The sequence below is a fragment of the Bos taurus genome, chromosome 17 (assembly GCF_002263795.3).
Source record: "Bos taurus isolate L1 Dominette 01449 registration number 42190680 breed Hereford chromosome 17, ARS-UCD2.0, whole genome shotgun sequence".
In the NCBI taxonomy this organism is placed as follows: domain Eukaryota; kingdom Metazoa; phylum Chordata; class Mammalia; order Artiodactyla; family Bovidae; genus Bos; species Bos taurus.
The window spans coordinates 11,288,957-11,309,936 of NC_037344.1; positions in this window are offsets into that span (position 1 = coordinate 11,288,957).

Here is a 20,980-nt window from a genome sequence, read left to right on the forward strand (position 1 = left end):
CAGGTCCCAACTAAGCAGATAATGAGTCAGGCAAAACTGGATGGGATATGTGGCCAGGGAAAAGAAACCTCACAGGGAACTGTTTAAACACCTTAATTCTATGGCAGCCCACTGCAGTATTATTGCCTGGAGAATCCCATGGACAGAGAAGCCTGGTGGGCTACAGTCTAAGGGGTTGCAAAGAGTTGGACACAACTGAGCGACTTAACTTTCACTTTCACTTTCTTTCACCAGTTCGCTTAAAGACCCATGCAGAGTAGAAAGGCACTGGATTACGTCACTGATTTTTGCCACCCCGGTTGCAATGCAAATACATAGGACGTGGACACCTACAAAAAATATTAAGTCAGAAAGAATTCTAATTAATTTAGAATGATTAAATCCTGGTATCCCATTGCTGGAAATGAACACAGAAATCATCGGTTCATTGGTCCTCCTTTCACAGATGGAGAAGGCCAACCCTGAAGTTAAACAATATGTCTCAGGCGGCACAAAGGATTGATCCTACTAGAACCATGGTAGTTGGATTCTCCCAGTTTAAAATTTTCCAGTTGGTTTAGAGCCAGTCCTGATTTCCAGATAAAAGTTTTCTTTGTAAGACTTTCAGTGTAACATAGTTACTCTTAGAGGTATTTTTAATCAGCTGTCCATGTGATTGTCAACAAGTTACTTCAGTTCAGTTCAGTTCAGTCACTCAGTCGTGTCTGACTCTGCAACCCCATGAATCGCAGCACGCCAGCCTCCCTGTCCATCACCAACTCCCGGCGTTCACCCAGACCCACGTCCATCGAGTCAGTGATGCCATCCAGCCATCTCATCCTCTGTCGTCCCCTTCTCCTCCTGCCCCCAATCCCTCCCAGCATCAGAATCTTTTCCAATGAGTCAACTCTTCGCATGAGGTGGCCAAAGGACTGGAGTTTCAGCTTTAGTGTCATTCCTTCCAAAGAACACCTAGGGCTGATCTCCTTTAGGATGGACTGGTTGGATGTCCTTGCAGTCCAAGGGACTCTCAAGAGTCTTCTCCAACACCGCAGTTCAAAAGCATCAATTCTTCGGCGCTCAGCCTTCTTCACAGTCCAACTCTCACATCCATACATGACCACAGGAAAAACCATAGCCTTGACTAGACGGACCTTTGTTGGCAAAGTAATGTCTTTGCTTTTGAATATGCTATCTAGGTTGGTCATAACTTTCCTTCCAAGGAAGTTACTTTCCTTCCAATAAGTTACTTAGCCCCTCTAAATCTCAGTTTCCACATTTGTGACAGGATTGGACCAATTTTCCCTAGTATGTGAATAGATTCTTCAGAATCTGACACCACAATTCTTTTTGTAAAATTAATTTTTAGTGAAGTATATTTGCTTTATAATGTTCTGTTAGTTTCTACTGCACAGCAAGGTGAATCAGTTTTATATATTATATATATATATATATATATATATATATATATATATCTCCCCTCCTTTTCAAACTTCCTTCCCAAAAGAAGATGTAGTACATATATACAATGGAATATTATTCAGCCATAAAAATGAACAAAATTGGGTCAGTTGTAAAGACATAGATGGACCTAGAGACTGTCAGACAGACTGAACTAAGTCAGAAAGAGAAAAACAAATATCATATATTAACACATATATGCGGAGAAGGCAATGGCACCCCACTCTGGTACTCTTGCCTGGAAAATCCCACGGACAGAGGAGCCTGGTAGGCTGCAGTCCATGGGGTCGCTAAGAGTCAGACACGACTGAGCGACCTCACTTTCACTTTTCACTTTCACGCATTGGAGAAGGAAATGGCAACCCACTCCAGTGTTCTTGCCTGGAGAATCCCAGGGATTGGGAAGCCTTGTGGGCTGCCCTCTATGGGGTCGCACAGAGTCGGACACGACTGAAGCGACTTAGCAGCAGCAGCAGCAGCAGCACCACATATACGGGTCCACAATTTTTGAAAGTGAAGTCATTTTTCAATTATCAGAGAAGAGCAAAGGTAGCAACATTTGCTATGTGCATACAGACTTTGTGAGTACATGTGCTGGAAGCTGGATGAATCCAAGTCTTAGGTGATCTTTCTTGTCTCCAATTCTTGTTGTAGTTACTGCTCATGTCTCCCATGAGGCATGTATCACTTGCCTTACACATATTTGCAAGTACATATATATACATGTTCCGGGAGTTGGCGATCGACAGGGAGGCCTGGCGTGCTTCGATGCATGGGATCACAAAGAGTCGGACACGACTGAGCGACTGAACTGAACTGAACTGAACTGATACATACATGTTTACAGGCAGATTTATTTGGAGTCCCCAGAAAGCAGGAACAGTGACTTACAGTTCTTCAAATTCTCAATGCTTTGTATCTAAGAATAAATGATACCATTTTCCTGGCATGAACTTAGATGCTTCATTACTACTTTCTTTACTGAGGACATAAATAGTATAAGGTATCTGGCATGGATCATTTCCCTACAACTACCGCAGGTTCCAATTGGTATGGGATGCACCTCTTTTTTTTTTTTTTTTACCATTGGTTTATAGTTGCTTTACAATGTTGTGCTAGTTTCTGCTGTACAACAATGTGAATCAGCTATATTTACACTTACATCCCCTCCTCCCACCGAGAGCTCCCATCACAGAGCACCGCGAGCTGAACTCCCTGTGCTATACAGCAGCTTCGCATTAGCTATCTATTGCACCTCTTTAGATTTCCTTCTCATTGCAAAGGATATGAACGGGAGCAACAATGGGCCTAAATGCAGAACCAAAGTGCAGAATCATTAGGCACTCTAACGACTTCCTTCTTCCCCCCTTTTTTTTAACAAAAGGAAATAAAGGTAGTGTTATTTTTGCCATATTCACTTTGTTTAATGAAAATATACACCATATGAGCAAATAAAAACAATTTCTAGCACAATACTAGAAAGTTGCATTACCAGAACTTTCCTCAGCAGCCTTCCCTTTTCATCTCTCAAAGGGCATGGAGGTATGTATGATGGGAAGAGTTTGGGTTTATATCAGACAAGGCAATGCGACTTAATTTCTCTGAGTCTCTGAATCTCCCTTCTGAAACAGAGGTAACAATGCCTTTCAAGAAATTTTTACAAGGACCAAACGAAATAGTCCAGATCCACGTGCCTGATTTGTGACTGGTCCTTAATAAATGACTTGCATTTGCAAGAAAAATGGACAAGACCACTGTGCTGCTTGTCACTGTGTCCCAGTCAGTCACTTTTCTCCTGAAAATACTTACCACGATACTTACTTTTCTGCAGATCTTCCTAATGAAGTGGAATTGATCCTTCATGACAGGGAAGCCAACTATACACAAATACACATGTGTACACACACACGCTACTGTTCTCTGAGGTTAAGAAAATTTTAATATTTATGCATACATATGATCCACAGTTTCATATAAATATGTATGTATTACATACATATTACACAGTCATTTAGAATATAACTTCTTTAAAGACAATGAATCTTGTGCTAGTTTAATTCTGTTTAGTTACCGAGTATATGAGAATACTACATGAATGCTGTTGTGGCTGCATTTTGTTAGAATGAGAGTCTCACTCACCACAGACTCATCCCCCGAGTGTTTCATATTGTAAGCATTTTTTTTTCCTCCCCAATCCTCCTGCCTCTTCCACACATTTGCCTTTATATTTGCATTGTCTTGTAATTTGGATATTTTTATTTGAGATTATTTGGCCTGTGTCAGGTATTCTTCTCTGTGGTCCCCAGGGTCTTGTATCTTGTTTTTAACTTCTTCTCTTGCCTTGCTCTCTTTTTATCAGATGTCATCTATTGTGCCTCCCTATTTTACCCTTGGGTGTTTCAATTATGCATGAATGAGATCTGCCTCACAGTCGCACGTTTCCATTTTCAGTCTAAATAACTGCGCACAGAATGAAAAATCTCTGCACCACACTTGAGAGGCTCTCCGCTGCTCCTGGGTTTCTTATGGGCTCATTCTGGCCCTCTGATCCCGGCAGCCATTGTAGGGTCGTGGTGATGTCAACTGTCCTCAGCATTCACCTCCGCTGTTACTAGCACCAAAACTCTTGCATCCAGCTCTCTTCAGCTCTTCCTCCAATACTCCAGCTAAGATACTATTTCCACATTCGTATTTTTGTGGTGACTATGGTTCCTTTCAGAGAAGGCAATGACACCCCACTCCAGTACTCTTGCCTGGAAAATCCCATGGATGGAGGAGCCTGGTGGGCTGCAGTCCATGAGGTCTCTAAGTGTCAGACACAACCGAGCGACTTCACTTTCACTTTTCACTTTCATGCATTGGAGAAGGAAATGGCAACCCACTCCAGTGTTCTTGCCTGGAGAATCCCAGGGATGGGGGAACCTGGTGGGCTGCCGTCTATGGGGTCACACAGAGTCAGACACGACTGAAGTGACTTAGCAGCAACAGCAGCATGGTTCCTTTGCCATTCCAGTATTCTTGCCTGGAGAATCCCATGGACAGAGGAGCATGGCAGGCTATAGTCCATAGGGTTGCAGAGTCAGACACGAATAAAGTCTCTGAGTACAAATGCACGCCTGGTTCCTTTGAGTTTCCTTTCAAACAAGCACCAGATAATTTAGCAGCAGGTTCTCTAAGAGTCTTAAATCAATGACTACTGTTTCAGCAATACCAATAAATCACTATTCCCCTAGAAAGCCCCATGGTTTAAATAAGTCAGAATTTCTCAAGATTTCAAACTTACTATGTTTCTGGGGAGGCAGGATAGAAAGGAATGGAAAAATATGTTAGTTAGCATGTATGTGCCTGAAGTAAGTATGGGGTAGCACAAAAAGCGGATGAAGGTTCAGGTTGGTTTCCTTTTGTGAATCATTAATCTGGCCATGAATATAAGATCTTAGCTGTCTTAGCTTATGCCTGATATAGAATTACCAGTTTTTATTACTTACTGTATTGCATTTATATGATTCTCTGTCTCTAGTATTCAGTACAATGCCCAACCCATAAAAGAAACTCAAGGATGAAATCACAAGGATGTTACAATTGTAACAATAAAACAAAGTATTATGTTATGCATTTTAAGTGTAAATTGGTCAAGTAAATCTGAAGTCATTAACCTAAACAGCTGACCTCTAAAATTGACAGCTTTGTAACTGAAACAATTTAAGGTGACCATGATTCTTGTAAGTAATCCGTTGAGTGCTACACACAAAATAATTTTAAATATACCAGGTTCGATCTTCCCTAAGTTGGGAAGATCCCCTGGGGAAGGGAATGGCTACCCACTCCAGTATTCTTGCCTGGAGAATTCCATGGACAGAGGAGCCTGGTGGGCTACAGTCCACAGGGTTGCAGAGTGAGACATGACTGAGCAAGTAACACTCTACCATCTTTATATAAGATGGCTTATCTACAAACACAATGGGAGTAACTTGTGTGATCAGAGAAATGCAGTATAAAGTAAATCCTCTCTTGAGAGAATAAGGTGCTTATGCCTGCACATAAAGTAATACCTCAGAGCCTTTGTAGGGTGTTTTTCAGCCCAGTTAGTGGTTTAATTCTCCTCACTCTGTACAGCCCATGTTGTGTAAACAATCCTTGCTGCTGCTAAGTCGCTTCAGTCGTGTCCGACTCTGTGCGACCCCATAGACAGCAGCCCACCAGGCTCTCCCATCCCTGGGATTCTCCAGGCAAGAACACTGGAGTAGGTTGCCATCTCCATCTCCAATGCATGAAAGTGAAAAGTGAAAGTGAAGTCGCTCGGTTGTGTCCGACTCTTAGCGACCCCATGGACTGCAGCCCGCCAGGCTCCTCAGTTCATGGGATTTTCCAGGCAAGAGTATTGGAGTGCCATCGCCTTCTCTGGTAAACAATCCTTAGAACCAACCTTTAGAGCAGAGTTGATGGAGGTCTTGCTAGCAGTCTTATTTAGATGAGAAGCAAGTACTGTCCAGGAAAATGTGTGTGCAGATTCCTGAGCTGTTCTAGCGCCACTCCATTACAGGAGAGCAGATTTTTGAACAGCTTTGTGTCAAGCCTTCCAGCAGGGCTGTCTGGTCACAAAGATCAGCACCCTGTGCCGTGGAGATGATGAACAGTCCCATGTTTTCCAGTGTGTAGACACACACTCTTATAACATCAGAGGGGTGACCAGAACTTGGAAGCTGCAGCATCAATTATAAGCAAGAAAGCTGTATGTAGGCCAGCATTTCCCAGGCATTTTCACAAGACAGACAATTTCAAAATGTTTTTAAAAGTATGGGCAGAGCCAATATAGAGGCCATGAGGAAAACACATACACACCTGCCTATGGCTCAGATAGTTACAGAATCTGCTATAAAGGAGACCTGGGCTCCATCCTTGGGTAGGGAATGTCCCCTGGAGAAGGGAATAGCTACCCACTCCAGTATTTTTGCCTGGAGAATTCCATGGACAGAGGAACTTGGTGGGCTATAGTCCTTGGGGTTGCAAAGAGTTAGAAACGACTGAGCGACTAACACTTTCACTTTCACACCCACCTATTAACTGTCACCATCATAAATGAAAGGATAGGTAATACCAATAAATAGATAAACTGGGAAAGACATCATTTCAGTAGTTCTATAAGTGGAAGTGTTTTGTTCTTTTTCACAGGGTTTGGCCTCTGTGGTTGATGGCTCAGCCTTGGCAACTGCCCCGGGGGAAGCTGCCTGCCCCAGCCTCTTAGAGAACAGTCTCACAAGCCCTGATTGAAGACCTCATCAGCCACTTTTGTTCAGTCCTGGGTGACCACGCAAGACATGTTTAGATTTTTCTGCTTCTTTAAATAACCAAATAGAAGTCTGTATTTGTCCTTAAAGAAAACATTCAAAACCCACCCCACCAATATCAGAGTGACTCTCTTGTTCTGTGGAAATTTACAGAACAGCAGCACAAGAAAATCCCTCGGAAATAAAAGCATGTAAAAAAAGATGGAAAACTGAATTTTGTTCACCTATCAGCTTTTCTTTTTTTCTCTTAAGAGTCTTCATTGTCATTCAATCTGGTCAATAATTACTCTTGAGTATACACTTTCAAGGATACTAAACAAAAGCATTCATCTGTGCTGTGATCAGCAGTGTTTCTAATGGGATATGGAGGAGAAGCAAAGTAAATACAAATCAACACAGGAATTTAGAAAAAATAACACTGTCCCTCTGGGGAACTTGAGAGAAAAAAACGAGACAGAAAACAATCAACTTGCTCAAAGTCTAAGTATAAGCGACATGATGATTAGTTAAATCATCTTAATGAAATGTACAGACCTATGTGCTCTTAGATAGATAATTCATATGCAATTTTATTATCTCTCAAGGTTTAATTAAATATTTGCCTTTTGGCTAATCGACAGCAATTAATAAGAAATGCTTTTAGTCATACAGCTTATAAGCAATATGGACATGGCCCACACTGGAATTTCACTGGTCTCTTAATGAAGGCAAGAGTGTGCAATAACATGAGAGCATGGATCTCAAGCCTGGGTTCTCTAGAGAAACAGAACCTACAGGGTGTGTGGGGGGCTCCCCAGGTGGCACTAGTGGTAAAGAATCTGCCTGCCAATGCAGGAGACGCAAGAGACGGTTCAATCCCTGTTTACATGCATGAGGGACAACTTCTCAGGTCAGGAGTGATGAACAAATTAAACTTTTAAGACCCCGTCTTTCAGCCTCCCAAGATATATTTCTAAAGACTGCCTTGCCCCAGGGTTCTCTTTCAGCAGCTGTCTTCCCTTGAATCTGTCTTAAAATCTGCCTGCCAATGCAGGAGACGTAGGTTCAATCCTGGACTGAGAAGATCCCTGGGAGAAAGAAATGGCAACCTACTCCAGATTCTTGTCTGGGAAACCCCATGGACAGAGGAGCCTGGTAGGCTACAGTCCATGGGATCACAGATAGTTGGACACAACTTAGTGACTAAGCAATAGCCATAGGGTGTGTGTATGTGTGGAGAGGGAGACAGAGACGAGAGAGATTTATTTTAAGGAACTGACTCCTCTGATTGTGGAGGCTGGCAAGTCCAAATTCTATAGGTAAACCTACCAAGCTGGAGACCCAGGGAAGAGCTGATACAACAGCTCTGGTCCAAGCAAGTCTGGAGGCAGAATTCATTCTTCTTCCAGGGACTTCAGTTTTTCATTTATCTGTTTTACTAAAAGATTACGGATTATAAATGTTAATCTCATATGTGGAGATTAACACAGGCACACTCCGATATATAAAGTAAGTAACCAACAAAGACCTACTGTATAGCACAGGGAACTATACTCAGTTATTTTTATAATAACTTGTAGCTCAGTCGATAAAGAATCTGCATGCAGTGCAAGAGATCTGGGTTTGATCCCTGGGTTAGGTAGATCCCCTAGAGAAAGAAATGGCTACCCACTCCAGTATTCTTGCCTGGAGAATCCCATGGGCCGAGGAGCTTGGTGGGCTACAGTCCTTGGGGTTGCAAGAGTCAGACAGGGCTTAGTGACTAAATCACCATCATAAGGGAAAAGAATCTGAAAAGGAATATATATGTATATGTGTATATATGTGTGTGTGTGTGTGTGTGTGTGTGTGTGTGTATAATGAATCATTGGGCTGTACATCTGAAACTACCATGATATTGTAAATTAGCCATGTGAGTGAAAGTGAAGTCACTCAGTCATGTCTGACTCTTCTCGATCCCATGGACTGTAGTCTAGCAGGCTTCTCTGTCCATGGGATTTTCCAGGCAAGAGTACTGGAGTGGGTTGCCATTTCCTTCTCCAGGGGATCTTCCTGACCCAGGGATCGAACCCAGGTCTCCTGCATTGCAAGCAGACGCTTTACCCTCTGAGCCACCAGGGAAGCCCACAGAAATCAGCCATACTTCAATTAAAAAATGATAACCTCAGGGACTTCCCTGGTGGCCCAGTGGCTAATCTGCCTTCTAATGCAGGGTATATGGATGTGATCCCTGGTCAGGGAACTAAGATTCTGTATGCTTTGGGGCAGTTAAGCCTGCATGCCACAACAAGAGAAGCCCAGGGGCCTCACCTTCTGAGCCTGAGCCCTCCAGAGCCCTTGCTCCATAAGAAGAGAAGCCCGTGAGTCACAGTGAAGATGCAAGTGCAGCCAAAAACGATAATAAAAAATTATAATCTCATCTTAAAAACACCTTGGCAGTATTGAAACTGGTGTTTGATCGAATACCTGGGTGCTGTGACTTAGTCAAGTAGACACACAAAATTAATCATGGCAACCCTGGAAAGAAAAAACAATGAGACTATTTATTTTAGAAGAGGAAGCTTAAAATAGATGAAAAAGTGAGTATAACACTTGCTAAAATCTCAGTATCAAACTAGGAAAAGGAGTTTGGGTTGAAAAAAGAAAAAAGTAATATTAGGTAAGTGATAAGGAGTCAGCTTAAGAATGTCGTCCTGTGTTTTATGTACAGATATGCACTCAGAGCACCTAAAATATGCACATGTAGTATACTTCAGCTGTCACCACACCAAGCATAAAACTGCACTCTACAAAGAAGGGGCACTTATTAAAAACATAAAGAACCAAGAGCATCATTTGTTGCCTAACTTGTCATGCAATAAATAATGACCTTTTGATCCTCAGCTTAGTACTACCATTTCATGCAACCATTCCATACCATTTCAAACTACTACATGTTTGTACAGTCCTACTTTCCCTGGAAAATAAAAAAATCAAGGGAGGAGAATAGTGAATGACAACAAATTACCAGCGTACTTTGTACATTGGGACAGTGGTAAGTGATTTGGGCATATAAAAAAATTTTTGAGTAGTTTTTGGTGGAAATGTATTTGCCATAGTTTAAGCTAGCTGATGCTTCATTAAAAGTAATTTTTAGCGAGGTAAATTCTTTTTTTTTTTTTTTTATTCTTCCAATTTTATTTTATTTTTAAACTTTACATAATTGGTATTAGTTTTTGCCAAATATCAAAATGAATCCACCACAAGGTATACATGTGTCCCCATCCCGAACCCTCCTCCCTCCTCCCTCCCATACCATCCTCTGGGCCGTCCCAGTCGCACCAGCCCCAGCATCCAAGCATCGTGCATCGACCGGACTGGCAACTCGTTTCCACATGATATTGTACATGGTTCATGCCATCTCCCAAATCTTCCACCCTCTCCCTCTCCCACAAAGTCCATAAGACTGTTCTATACATCAGTGTCTCTTTTGCTGTCTCGTACACCGGGTTATTGTTACCATCTTTCTAAATTCCATATATATGCGTTAGTATACTGTATTTATGTTTTTCCTTCTGGCTTACTTCACTCTGTATAATAGGCTCCAGTTTCATCCACCTCATTAGAACTGATTCAAATGTATTCTTTTTAATGGCTGAGTAATACTCCATTGTGTATATGTACCACAGCTTTCTTATCCATTCATCTGCTGATGGACATCTAGGTTGCTTCCATGTCTTGGCTATTATAAACAAGACATGGAAGCAACCTAGATGTCCATCAGCGAGGTAAATTCTTAAACTGCAGTCAACAATAAAGCATGGTTTGAGGGATGAGAAAGTCAAACCCCTATGCAGAATTTAATTAGGATTCATTTGTAAAACTGATTTCATTTCCAGAGAAAACTTGGAAAATCTCTATTAATCTCATGACTTCATTTGAAGACATTATAATTTAGGGGGGAATTCCCTGGTGGGCAAGTGGTTAAGACTCCACCCTGCCAATGCAGGAGCTCCAGGTCAGTCCTTGGTGGGGGAACTAAGGCAAATGAAAACAAATTAAGGACGAGTTAAGCCAAATTGAAACAAAAAGACATTATAATTTTTAGTATGTCCATAAAATGAGCAGAGACTTGATCCTGTGGCAGCTGATACAAAGCTTGGCCAACTAAAGGGGACTTTGCAAGACAAAATATGTCACGCAAGAGTGACCCCATTTTTGAAGGAGTTCAAAATTTTGCTCCTTGGAAACATAACATAAGGAAAGTTATGACCAACCTAGACAGCATATTAAAAAGCATAGACATTACTTTGCCAACAAACATCCATCTAGTCAAGGCTATGGTTTTTCCAGTAGTCATGTACGGATGTGAGAGTTGGACTGTGAAGAAAGCTGAGTCCCAAAGAATTGATGCTTTTGAACTGTGGTGTTGGAGAAGTCTCTTGAGAGTCCCTTGGATGGCAAGGAGATCCAACCAGTCCATCCTAAAGGAAATCAGTCCTGAATATTCGTTGGAAGGACTGATGCTGAAGCTGAAACTCCAATACTTTGGCCACCTGATGCAAAGAGCTGACTCATTTGAAAAGACCCTGATTCTGGGAAAGATTGAAGGTGAGCGGAGAAGGGGACAACAGAGGATGAGATGATTGGATGGCATCACTGACTCAATGGACATGGGTTTGGGTGGACTCCAGAAGTTGGTGATGGATAGGGAGGCCTGGCGTGCTGCGGTTCATGGGGTCGCAAAGAGTCGGACATGACTGAGCGACTGAACTGAACTGAAAAGGTAAAAAAATGAAAAATAATAAAATATAATGATAATATGATAAAGTATAATAATGGCAGCCACTTCATTAATTTGTTCGCAGATTCTGAGCTACAACATGGAAAAGTGCTCAGTGCAGTGCCTGGCTTCTGTAAGTATCCCTTCCTTGTCTATTACTCTTGAGGTGATGAGGGGCTTGTTAACCTGGCTGCTGATGTCACTCAGCCCAGTTGCTCTCCATATCTGAACAAGGTTGCTCTTCTTGCATTTTCCATACACAGAACATTCATTAAAGATCAAACTTAGTTTTCCCTTTAGAAATAGAAAGAGAAATTTCCCAGTCTTGGGTACTAGATAAATAGAAATAAATTGTTTTTAAAAATAAACAGGAAAAAGAAGTCACCCCTTTCTGCGGGGAGTAGTCCTGGCTGGAATACAAGGCAGCCCAGTGGAAATGGATTGGGTTTTGCCCCCACTAGACATCCCCTGCCCTCAGGGGCATTTTGTGACAGATCTGAGACATACAGTGGTGTCTTTGACCCTGTACTCATGTAGCTGAGGTGTCTGATGAGATATTTCACATGCCTGTATGTGCTAGGTCAATTAAATTTTGTTTCCCTATTTCTGTCAATGGAGTTGATATCAAGTTATACAACATTATCCAATTAGATGGATATATAAAGCTTTTAAATTTTTATTATTTTTTTTCAATTTTTTTCTTTTCTCAATGAATTGTTTTTGGCTTTTATTTCCAGTGCAGTCAGTTGCTCAGTCATGTCCACTGATGACCACTTGGTCCACTCTTTGTGACCCCATGGACTGTAGCCCACCAGGCTCCTCTGTCCATGGGATTCTCCAGGTAAGAATAGTGGAGTGTGTTGCCATTTCCTTTTCCAGGGGATCTTCCCGACCTAGGGATTGAAGGCAGCTCCTGTATTGCAGGCAAATTCTTTACCATCTGAGCTACAGGGCTTGAAGAAAGTGTATTTTTAAGATAATACTGGATCCTTTTTTTTTTTTTTTTGCCTTTAAACACATTCTCAATTTATTTTTAAACTGAAGGATAATTGCTTTACAGAATTTTGTTGCTTTCTGCCAAACATCAGCATGAATCAGCCATAGGTATGCATATGTCCCTTCACTCTTGAACCAACTTCCCACCTCCCACCCCATCCCCCACTTCTAGGTTGTTACAGAACACTGGGTTTCTGCTCCCTGCCTCATACAGCAAATCCCCACTGGCTGTCTGCTTTACATACGGTAATATATATGTTTCCATTCTACTCTCTCAATTTGTCCCACCCTGTCCTTCCCCACTGTGTCCAGAAGCCTATCTTCTATGTCTGCATCTCCATTGCTGCTGCTGCTGCTAAGTCGCTTCAGTCGTGTCCAACTCTGTGCGACCCCATAGACGGCACCCCACCAGGCTCCCCCGTCTCTGAGATTCTCCAGGCAAGAACACTGGAGTGGGTTCTCATTTCCTTCTCCAATGCATGAAACTGAAAAGTGAAAGTGAAGTTGCTCAGTCGTGTCCAACTCTTAGCGACCCCATGGACTACAGCCTACCAGGCTCCCCCGTCCCTGGGATTCTCCAGGCAAGAACACTGGAGTGGGTTCCCATTTCCTTCTCCAATGCATAAAAGTGAAAAGTGAAAGTAAAGTCGCTCAGTCGTGTCGGACCCTCAGCGACCCCATGGACTGTAGCCCACCAGGTTCCTCCGCCCATGGGATCTTCCAGGCAAGAGTACTGGAGTGGGGTGCCATTGCCTTCTCCACTGCATCTCCATTGCTGCCCTGCAAATGGGTTCATCCATACCATCTTTCCAGACTCCATGCTGCTGCTGCTGCTAAGTCACTTCAGTCGTGTTTGACTCTGTGTGACCCCATGGACTGCAGCCTACCAGGTTCCTCCGTCCATGGGATTTTCCAGGCAAGAGTACTGCAGTGGGTTGCCATTGCCTATATTCATTAATATGCAATTTTTGTTTTTCTGTTTCTGACTTACTTTACTCTGTATAATAGGCTCTCGGTTCATTCACCTCATAACTGACTCAAATGTGTTCCTTTTGCAGAGTACAAAGAAAACTTCAACTGCTGCAGCAACAACCAGAAACGGATTGTTTAAGGGAAAAAAAAAATTATATATATATATATATATATGTTTTCTGTTCTTATGTTCTGCCCACCCTTCCTGGATTCTGTACCCAATAGAGCCAGGAAGGGGATAGATACTCACAGATACAGGAAATGGGCCACCGGAAGAGTAACCTTGGCTGGGAGATAGGGCTAATTTTGTTGGATATTTCACCTTCAGAACAGCCCTTGTGAAGGCTCTCTTTCTTTTTCTCTGCCTGTCTATCCATTGCTCTCTCATAAAATTTCTCTTTGTCCTTGCTACCAGGGAAACAAGTCGGTAGAAAATAGCTGAAACTCTGGGTAGAGCCTGGGCCACAGAAGTGGGCAGTGGCTTGGAAAGATGCAAGGAAATGGTTTTAAAGGCCAAGGGATGGGGTTGTCTGGAATTGGGAGGTTGGGGCTGAGATAAAAGAGGGTCAAGAAAAATAGACTCAGTAATGACCATGGAGGCTCTCAGTGGGGGAGAGGAGGGTTAGCTGTGTGCCTATGAAAGGCAGCACGGGTAAGTTAGTCACCCCAGGAAAATGCCCTCCAGGCCTTTAGCCCTTTGGCATTTAATTATATTGGTGTGGTTGGAAAAACAGCTTTTCTGGAAGGAGCTGGCTGATTGCATGGCCCACTTCTGCATGAGCACATGCTCAGAAGGGGGAGGGACCACCTCACTCCTTAGGATGCCTTAGGAAGCATCACTACAAAGAAAGCTACTGGAGGTGATGGAATTCCAATTGAGCTATTTCAAATCCTAAAAGATGATGCTGTAATTAAAAGTGCTGCACTACACTGTTTATAATAGCCAGGACATGGAAGCAACCTAGATGTCCATCAGCAGATGAATGGATAAGAAAGCTATGGTACATATACACAATGGAGTATTACTCAGACATTAAAAAGAATACATTTGAATCAGTTCTAATGAGGTGGATGAAACTGGAGCCTATTATACAGAGTGAAGTAAGCCAGAAGGAAAAACATCAATACAGTATACTAATGCATATATATGGAATTTAGAAAGATGGTAACAATAACCCGGTGTACGAGACAGCAAAAGAGACACTGATGTATAGAACAGTCTTATGGACTCTGTGGGAGAGGGAGAGGGTGGGAAGATTTGAGAGAATGACATTGAAACATGTAAAATATCATGTAAGAAACGAGTTGCCAGTCCAGGTTCAATGCACGATACTGGATGCTTGGGGCTAGTGCACTGGGACGACCCAGAGGGATGGTATGGGGAGGGAGGAGGGAGGAGGGTTCAGGATGGGGAGCACATGTATACCTGTGGTGGATTCATTTTGATATTTGCCAAAACTAATACAATTATGTAAAGTTTAAAAATAAAATAAAATTAAAAAAAAAAGTGCTGCACTAAATATTCCAGCAAATTTGGGAAACTCAACAGTGGCCACAGGACTGTAAAAGGTCAGTTTTCATTCCAATCCCAAAGAAAGGCAATGCCAAAGAATGTTCAAACTACCAAAGAATTGCAGTCATCTCACATGCTAGTAAAGTAATGCTCAAAATTCTCCAAGCCAGGCTTCAATAGTACATGAACTGTGAACTTCCAGATGTTCAAGTTGGATTTAGAAAAGCCAGAGAAACCAGAGATCAAATTGCCAAAATCCATTGGATCATTGAAAAAGCAAGAGAGTTCTAGAAAAACATCTATTTCTGCTTTATTGACTATGCTAAAGACTTCGACTGTATGGACCACAACAAACTGTGGAAAATTCTTAAAGAGATGGAAATACCTGACCACCTGACCTGCCTCTTGAGAAATCTGTATGCAGGTCAGGAAGCAACAGTTAGAACTGCACATGGAACAACAGCCTGGTTCCAAATTGGGAAAGGAGTACTGGCAAGGCTGTATATTGTCACCCTGCTTATTTAACTTATATGCAGAGTACATCATGAGAAACGCTGGACTGGAAGAAGCACAAGCTGGAATCAAGATTGCTGGGAGAAATATCAATAACCTCAGATATGCAGATGACACCACCCTGATGGCAGAAAGTGAAGAGGAACTCAAAAGCCTCTTGATGAAAGTGAAAGAGGAGAGTGAAAAAGTTGGCTTAAAGCTCAACATACAGAAAACTAAGATCATGGCATCCCATCCTATTACTTCATGGTAAATAGATGGGGAAACATTGGAAACAGTGTTAGACTTTATATTTGGGGGCTCCAAAATCACTACAGATGGTGACTGCAGCCATGAAATTAAAAGACACTTGCTCCTTGGAAGAAAAGCAATGACTAACCTAGACAGCATATTGGAAAGCAGAGACATTACTTTGCCAACAAAAGTCCATCTAGTCAAAGCTTTGGTTTTTCTAGTAGTCAGGTATGGATGTGAGAGTTGGACTATAAAGAAAGTTCAGTGCCAAAGAATTGATGCTTTTGAACTGTGGTGTTGGAGAAGACTCTTGAGAGTCCCTTGGACTGCAAGGAGATCCAACCAGTCCATCCTAAAGGAATCACCCCTGAATATCCATTGGAAGGACAGATGCTGAAGCTGAAATTCCAACACTTTGGCCACCTGATATGAAGAACTGACTCATTTGAAAAGACCCTGATGGTGGCAAAGATTGAAGGCAGGAAGAGAAGGGGATGACAGAGGATGAGATGGCTGGATGGCGTCACGGACTCAATGGACATGACTTTGGGTGAACATCGGGAGTTGGTGATGGATAGGGAGGACTGGCATGATGCAGTCCATGGTATCGCCGAGAGTCCGACACGACTGAGCGACTGAACTGAACTGAATGATGGAAGGATTCAATGATCTGTCTTTCTGAAGAAAAGGTGGCATCTTTCCATGTGTTGGAGAGAGACCTGACCTTATAAGAGGCAAAGGGCCTGTGTTCTACTGCCTTTCCTTTTAGCTGGAGCCTCAAGTTATCCTTTGCAACTCAATTTCCTCAGTTGGGATTTGAATTGGATGATCTCCATGTGCCTAGAAACCTTCTATGGAGCCAGCGGCAGCTATGAAAATTTATTGGCAACTTAGAGTCTTTACATCTGTCTAACCTCCTTGTGATGGACAGGGAGGTGATGGACAGGGAGGCCTGGCGTGCTGCGGTTCATGGGGTCGCAAAGAGTCGGACACGACTGAGCAACTGAACTGAACTGAACCTCCTTGTGACTATTTCCCATCATTTTATGAGAAAGGCATCATTTTATGGACGTTTGGTGCAACTTGGGGTCATAAAACAGAACCAGAAATCTGGTGTGGCTCTCTTTAATTCTTTACTCCTTTTCATGTTCTCCCTACAGACCTCTAGCCAGTTCCCGTGGCCATGCCTCTTGTTCCTTCCTCTGGAGCGCTGATTGGAAGTGGCCTCCTCTTCCATACTCAGTGCTGGACAAGTGAACTTTACTATGACTAAATCTCTCATCAGGGACCTGGCTATCAAATCTACGTCTTTAGCATCTCAAGGCTTCAAGTTATGTAAATGCTAACTGCTACTCTAACAAAATGCAAACTTTTATTCTAAGTAGTCCTCTTATTCTAGCATAACTCCAACATGCTCTTTCTCTTTTTTAACACTTAATTTTTTTTCTCCCAAATAGTCCTGTAGAGTCTTTAGCCAGAGAACACAATTTTGGTCTGTGTCTGAGTCTTTTGGGATTCACTTTGACTTTATCCTAACTTAATTCATGTATGATGTATTTTCATACATCATAGGGAGCCAGAGTTCATAGCCAACTATATGAATGAATTGATAAAAGAAATTCAAAAATAATATAGTTCATTTAAATACACTTAAACACTAAATTCACTCGTTGTATGCTATGAACTAGATTGACTGTTGAAATGTAGGTCAAATGCAGTATAGCTTAATTTCTTCTGTAAAAATGTATTCATATTGAATAAATATTTTTATTCCCCACCAGTTGTCCTCCACCTTGTAAGATTTTGCTAATTCACAAACTTTTTAGTTCTTACTTTTCAAATAATTATTATAAAATTTTAAAAGTTAATTTAAAAATTAAATTTTAGATTAAAATTTAAAATTAAAATGATAACTAGAAGCAGTTTCCTTCTGGTTCTCTGAGGGTAAACTGTCTTTGTCATGCATCAGATTAAGTCCTTTTTTTCTTTGCCATTTTTTCATTTCATTTCACTTTTTTTTTTTTTAACCATAAACCCTTTCTTTTCATTCTCTCTCTGAAAAGGTATATTGAAGTTTCTAAAGATTTCAGACCCATACAGAACACCTGTGTCTTGAGAAATAGATGCAATGAAGGAAGTTTGATATCTTTGTAATGATAATTTAATGACTGTACTACTTGATGTTAGAAAACTCCTCAAAGTAAAATAGTCCTAATGTGATTACAATGTGTGCACTCATTGAAAATATCTGATAGGCATGGCATGAATCATATATTAAAATGTGTTCTGACTTAAATTTAAAGCATTAGCTTAAACAATTCTCTGTAGAATAAATAGTATCTTGACCTAGATTTTTATTGTTATCTTTCATTCAATCTTGAAGAAGACCTTCAAACTCACTTGCCTGAGGCACTGCTGAGTGCAAGGTTTTTTTCATGCTCATGAAAGAAAGATAAGAGTTAACTCTTGAGAAGTCAGAAATCCTACAGTAAAAACTCAGTGTGGGATTACCTGTTTCCTTTATCCAAATCATATCTGTGTAGACCCTTGGTTTATTTTTATCAATTTGTTTGACTCTTGAACCACAATCCATGGTTGTCATGTGTTAGCATCATTACAACTAAAGACTGAGAGAGGGTATGGTTCAAATGTATTCCATTGAGTAATTTTATTTTGGAGGTAATCATTTCTAACTACTATGTTAAAATGGCAATTTAACAATTGTGACTAATGGTTGAAAGCCTAGAAGCAAAGAGATCACATAAAACTAGGAAAGAGTGAAGGTAGACTAATAGAGATGGCTCAGCAAGTTTGAATCCATGGCTCAAGTATAAACGGGGGTGGAAGGGAGGGGGCGACTGGAAGGCCTGGCCAGGGAGGAGCTGGCCACCAAGACGACTGCAGGGGGACCAATCAACCTTGGTTTCACTTTATCTACACATCACTCCCATTCTTCACATTCTAAGCAAATGCTAAGTGCACATGAAATTGGCAAAGTAATGTCTCTGCTTTTCAATATGCTATCTAGGTTGTCATAACTTTCCTTCCAAGGAGTAAGCATCTTTTAATTTCATGGCTGCAGTCACCATCTGTAGTGATTTTGGAGCCCAGAAAAATAAAGTCTGACACAGTTTCCACTGTTTGCCCATCTATTTCCCATGAAGTTGTGGGACCAGATGCCATGACCTTCGTTTTCTGAATGTTGAGCTTTAAGCCAACTTTTTCACTCTCCACTTTCACTTTCATCAAGAGGCTTTTGAGTTCCTCTTCACTTTCTGCCATAAGGGTGGTGTCATCTGCATATCTGAGGTTATTGATATTTCTCCCGGCAATCTTGATTCCAGCTTGTGTTTCTTCCAGGATTGGGGGCGGGAGGAGAAGGGGACGACAGAAGATGAGATGGCTGGATGGCATCACTGACTCAATGGACGTGAGTCTGAGTGAACTCCGGGAGTTGGTGATGGACAGGGAGGCCTGGCGTGCTGCGATTCATGGGGTCGCAGAGTCAGACACGACTGAGCGACTGATATGATCTCTGATGAATGTTGTTGAACATAGTGATAATAGCCTACTGATAGTATATCCTCGATAATGTATCAATTTATTCCCACCCGCCCACTTCCTCTAACCCACCTCTGGTCTACTCTTGAACTGTTGAATGAATAGCTTGAACCCTAGAGCTTCTTTCACTTTTCATGTATTCCTGCTTAACATGCTCTTTCTCCCCGACCTGCTTGCCCTTCACCCATCTTTCTCAGAACCACCTGACATATGTCCTTTGGACCAAGTTCTTCAGGGATACCCATGCTCCACCATCCCCCAGCTCCTCTTACTGATCCTCAGTTCAGCCTGGGAGCTGGAGTCTGGGTGTTCAGGGATATCTTGCCTCAGTTGTATCATTTCCATGGGCTTCATTTTGCCCTAAGTAGTTGAGCAAAACTCTGTGCTGACCCAGAAAAAAAGCACAAGGGCAGGGAGCTCTGTGCATGGAGCTCTCTGCACATGCACACAGCTAGGCTCCACTTGCACCCGTTGGAGCCCAGAACTTTCCAGTGCTCATAGAAGGCATCAGAAAAAAGACACCCTGTGTTTAACTGTCCTGACACACTTCTCCAGGGTAAACTTGTGAACCTGAGCCAAAGGGCTGGTATACACTTGTTAAACTGTGTAAGCAAGAAAAGGTGTGTAAATAAGTAACGTGAGGTGTGTGTATAAGAATGTTTGATGTAGAGTGGAAACTTGTACAGAATAAACAATAGCTTTGAAAAATTAAAAAAAATTATGTTTACAAAGCAAGATTTCCTATTCAGTGTCGGAAGTAAGTTTATATATTTATTTAACTTTTTTCCTTATTACATATTAGGTTAACACTTCCTCCTTTGATGGTTTTCATCCCTTTTCTGGCTTTAACCACTGTCAGTGTTTTAATTACTTCCAAATATATATCACTCATTCTGAGTTCCAGTCCTGTTTATTCAGCAGCTTCCTTGACCACTTACCCCTGCACATCTCACTGACACCTCAAATTTAACATGTCGATATAGCACCCTGGATTTGCCCTCTTTCTGTTCTGAGACACCCAACTTTCCCTCTCTCAGGTTTCTACATTTCAGTAAAGAAACCATATTTCGAGTTCCTGAGTCCAAAGATCTAGGATATGGTGGACCGCATTCAAGTGTTTCCTGATTCTTCTCTCTCTCTCTTTTTACCATACTCTGTTTCCACCACCCTCACCCCAGCCACCTCTTTCTCTCACCGAGATGAATGAAAGTAGCTGCCTTCTGAGAAGTCTTCCTGTTCACTTTTGTCACCCTATATCCTACCCTTGATAAGAACCCAGGAAACTTTTAACCATGTCACTCCCTTGCTCTTGTATTTCCATGATGACTTTTTAATATACTCATAGTAAAATCAAATCTTACCATGGCCTAAGGTTCTATGGTGGAGAAGGCAATGGCACCCTACTCCAGTACTCTTGCCTGGAAAATCCCATGGATGGAGGAGCCTGGTAGGCTGCAGTCCACGGGGTCGCTAAGAGTTGGACACGACTGAGGGACTTCACTTTCACTTTTCACTTTCACGCATTGGAGAAGGAAATGGGAACCCACTCCAGTGTTCTTGCCTGGAGAATCCCAGGGACGGGGGAACCTGGTGGGCTGTCGTCTCTGGCGTCGCGCAGAGTTGGACACGACTGAAGCGACTTAGCAGCAGCAGCAGCAGCAGCAGCAAGGTTCTATGGAGCCACCCTTCTACTTCATCTCAAATGCACTCCTATCCCTGTTA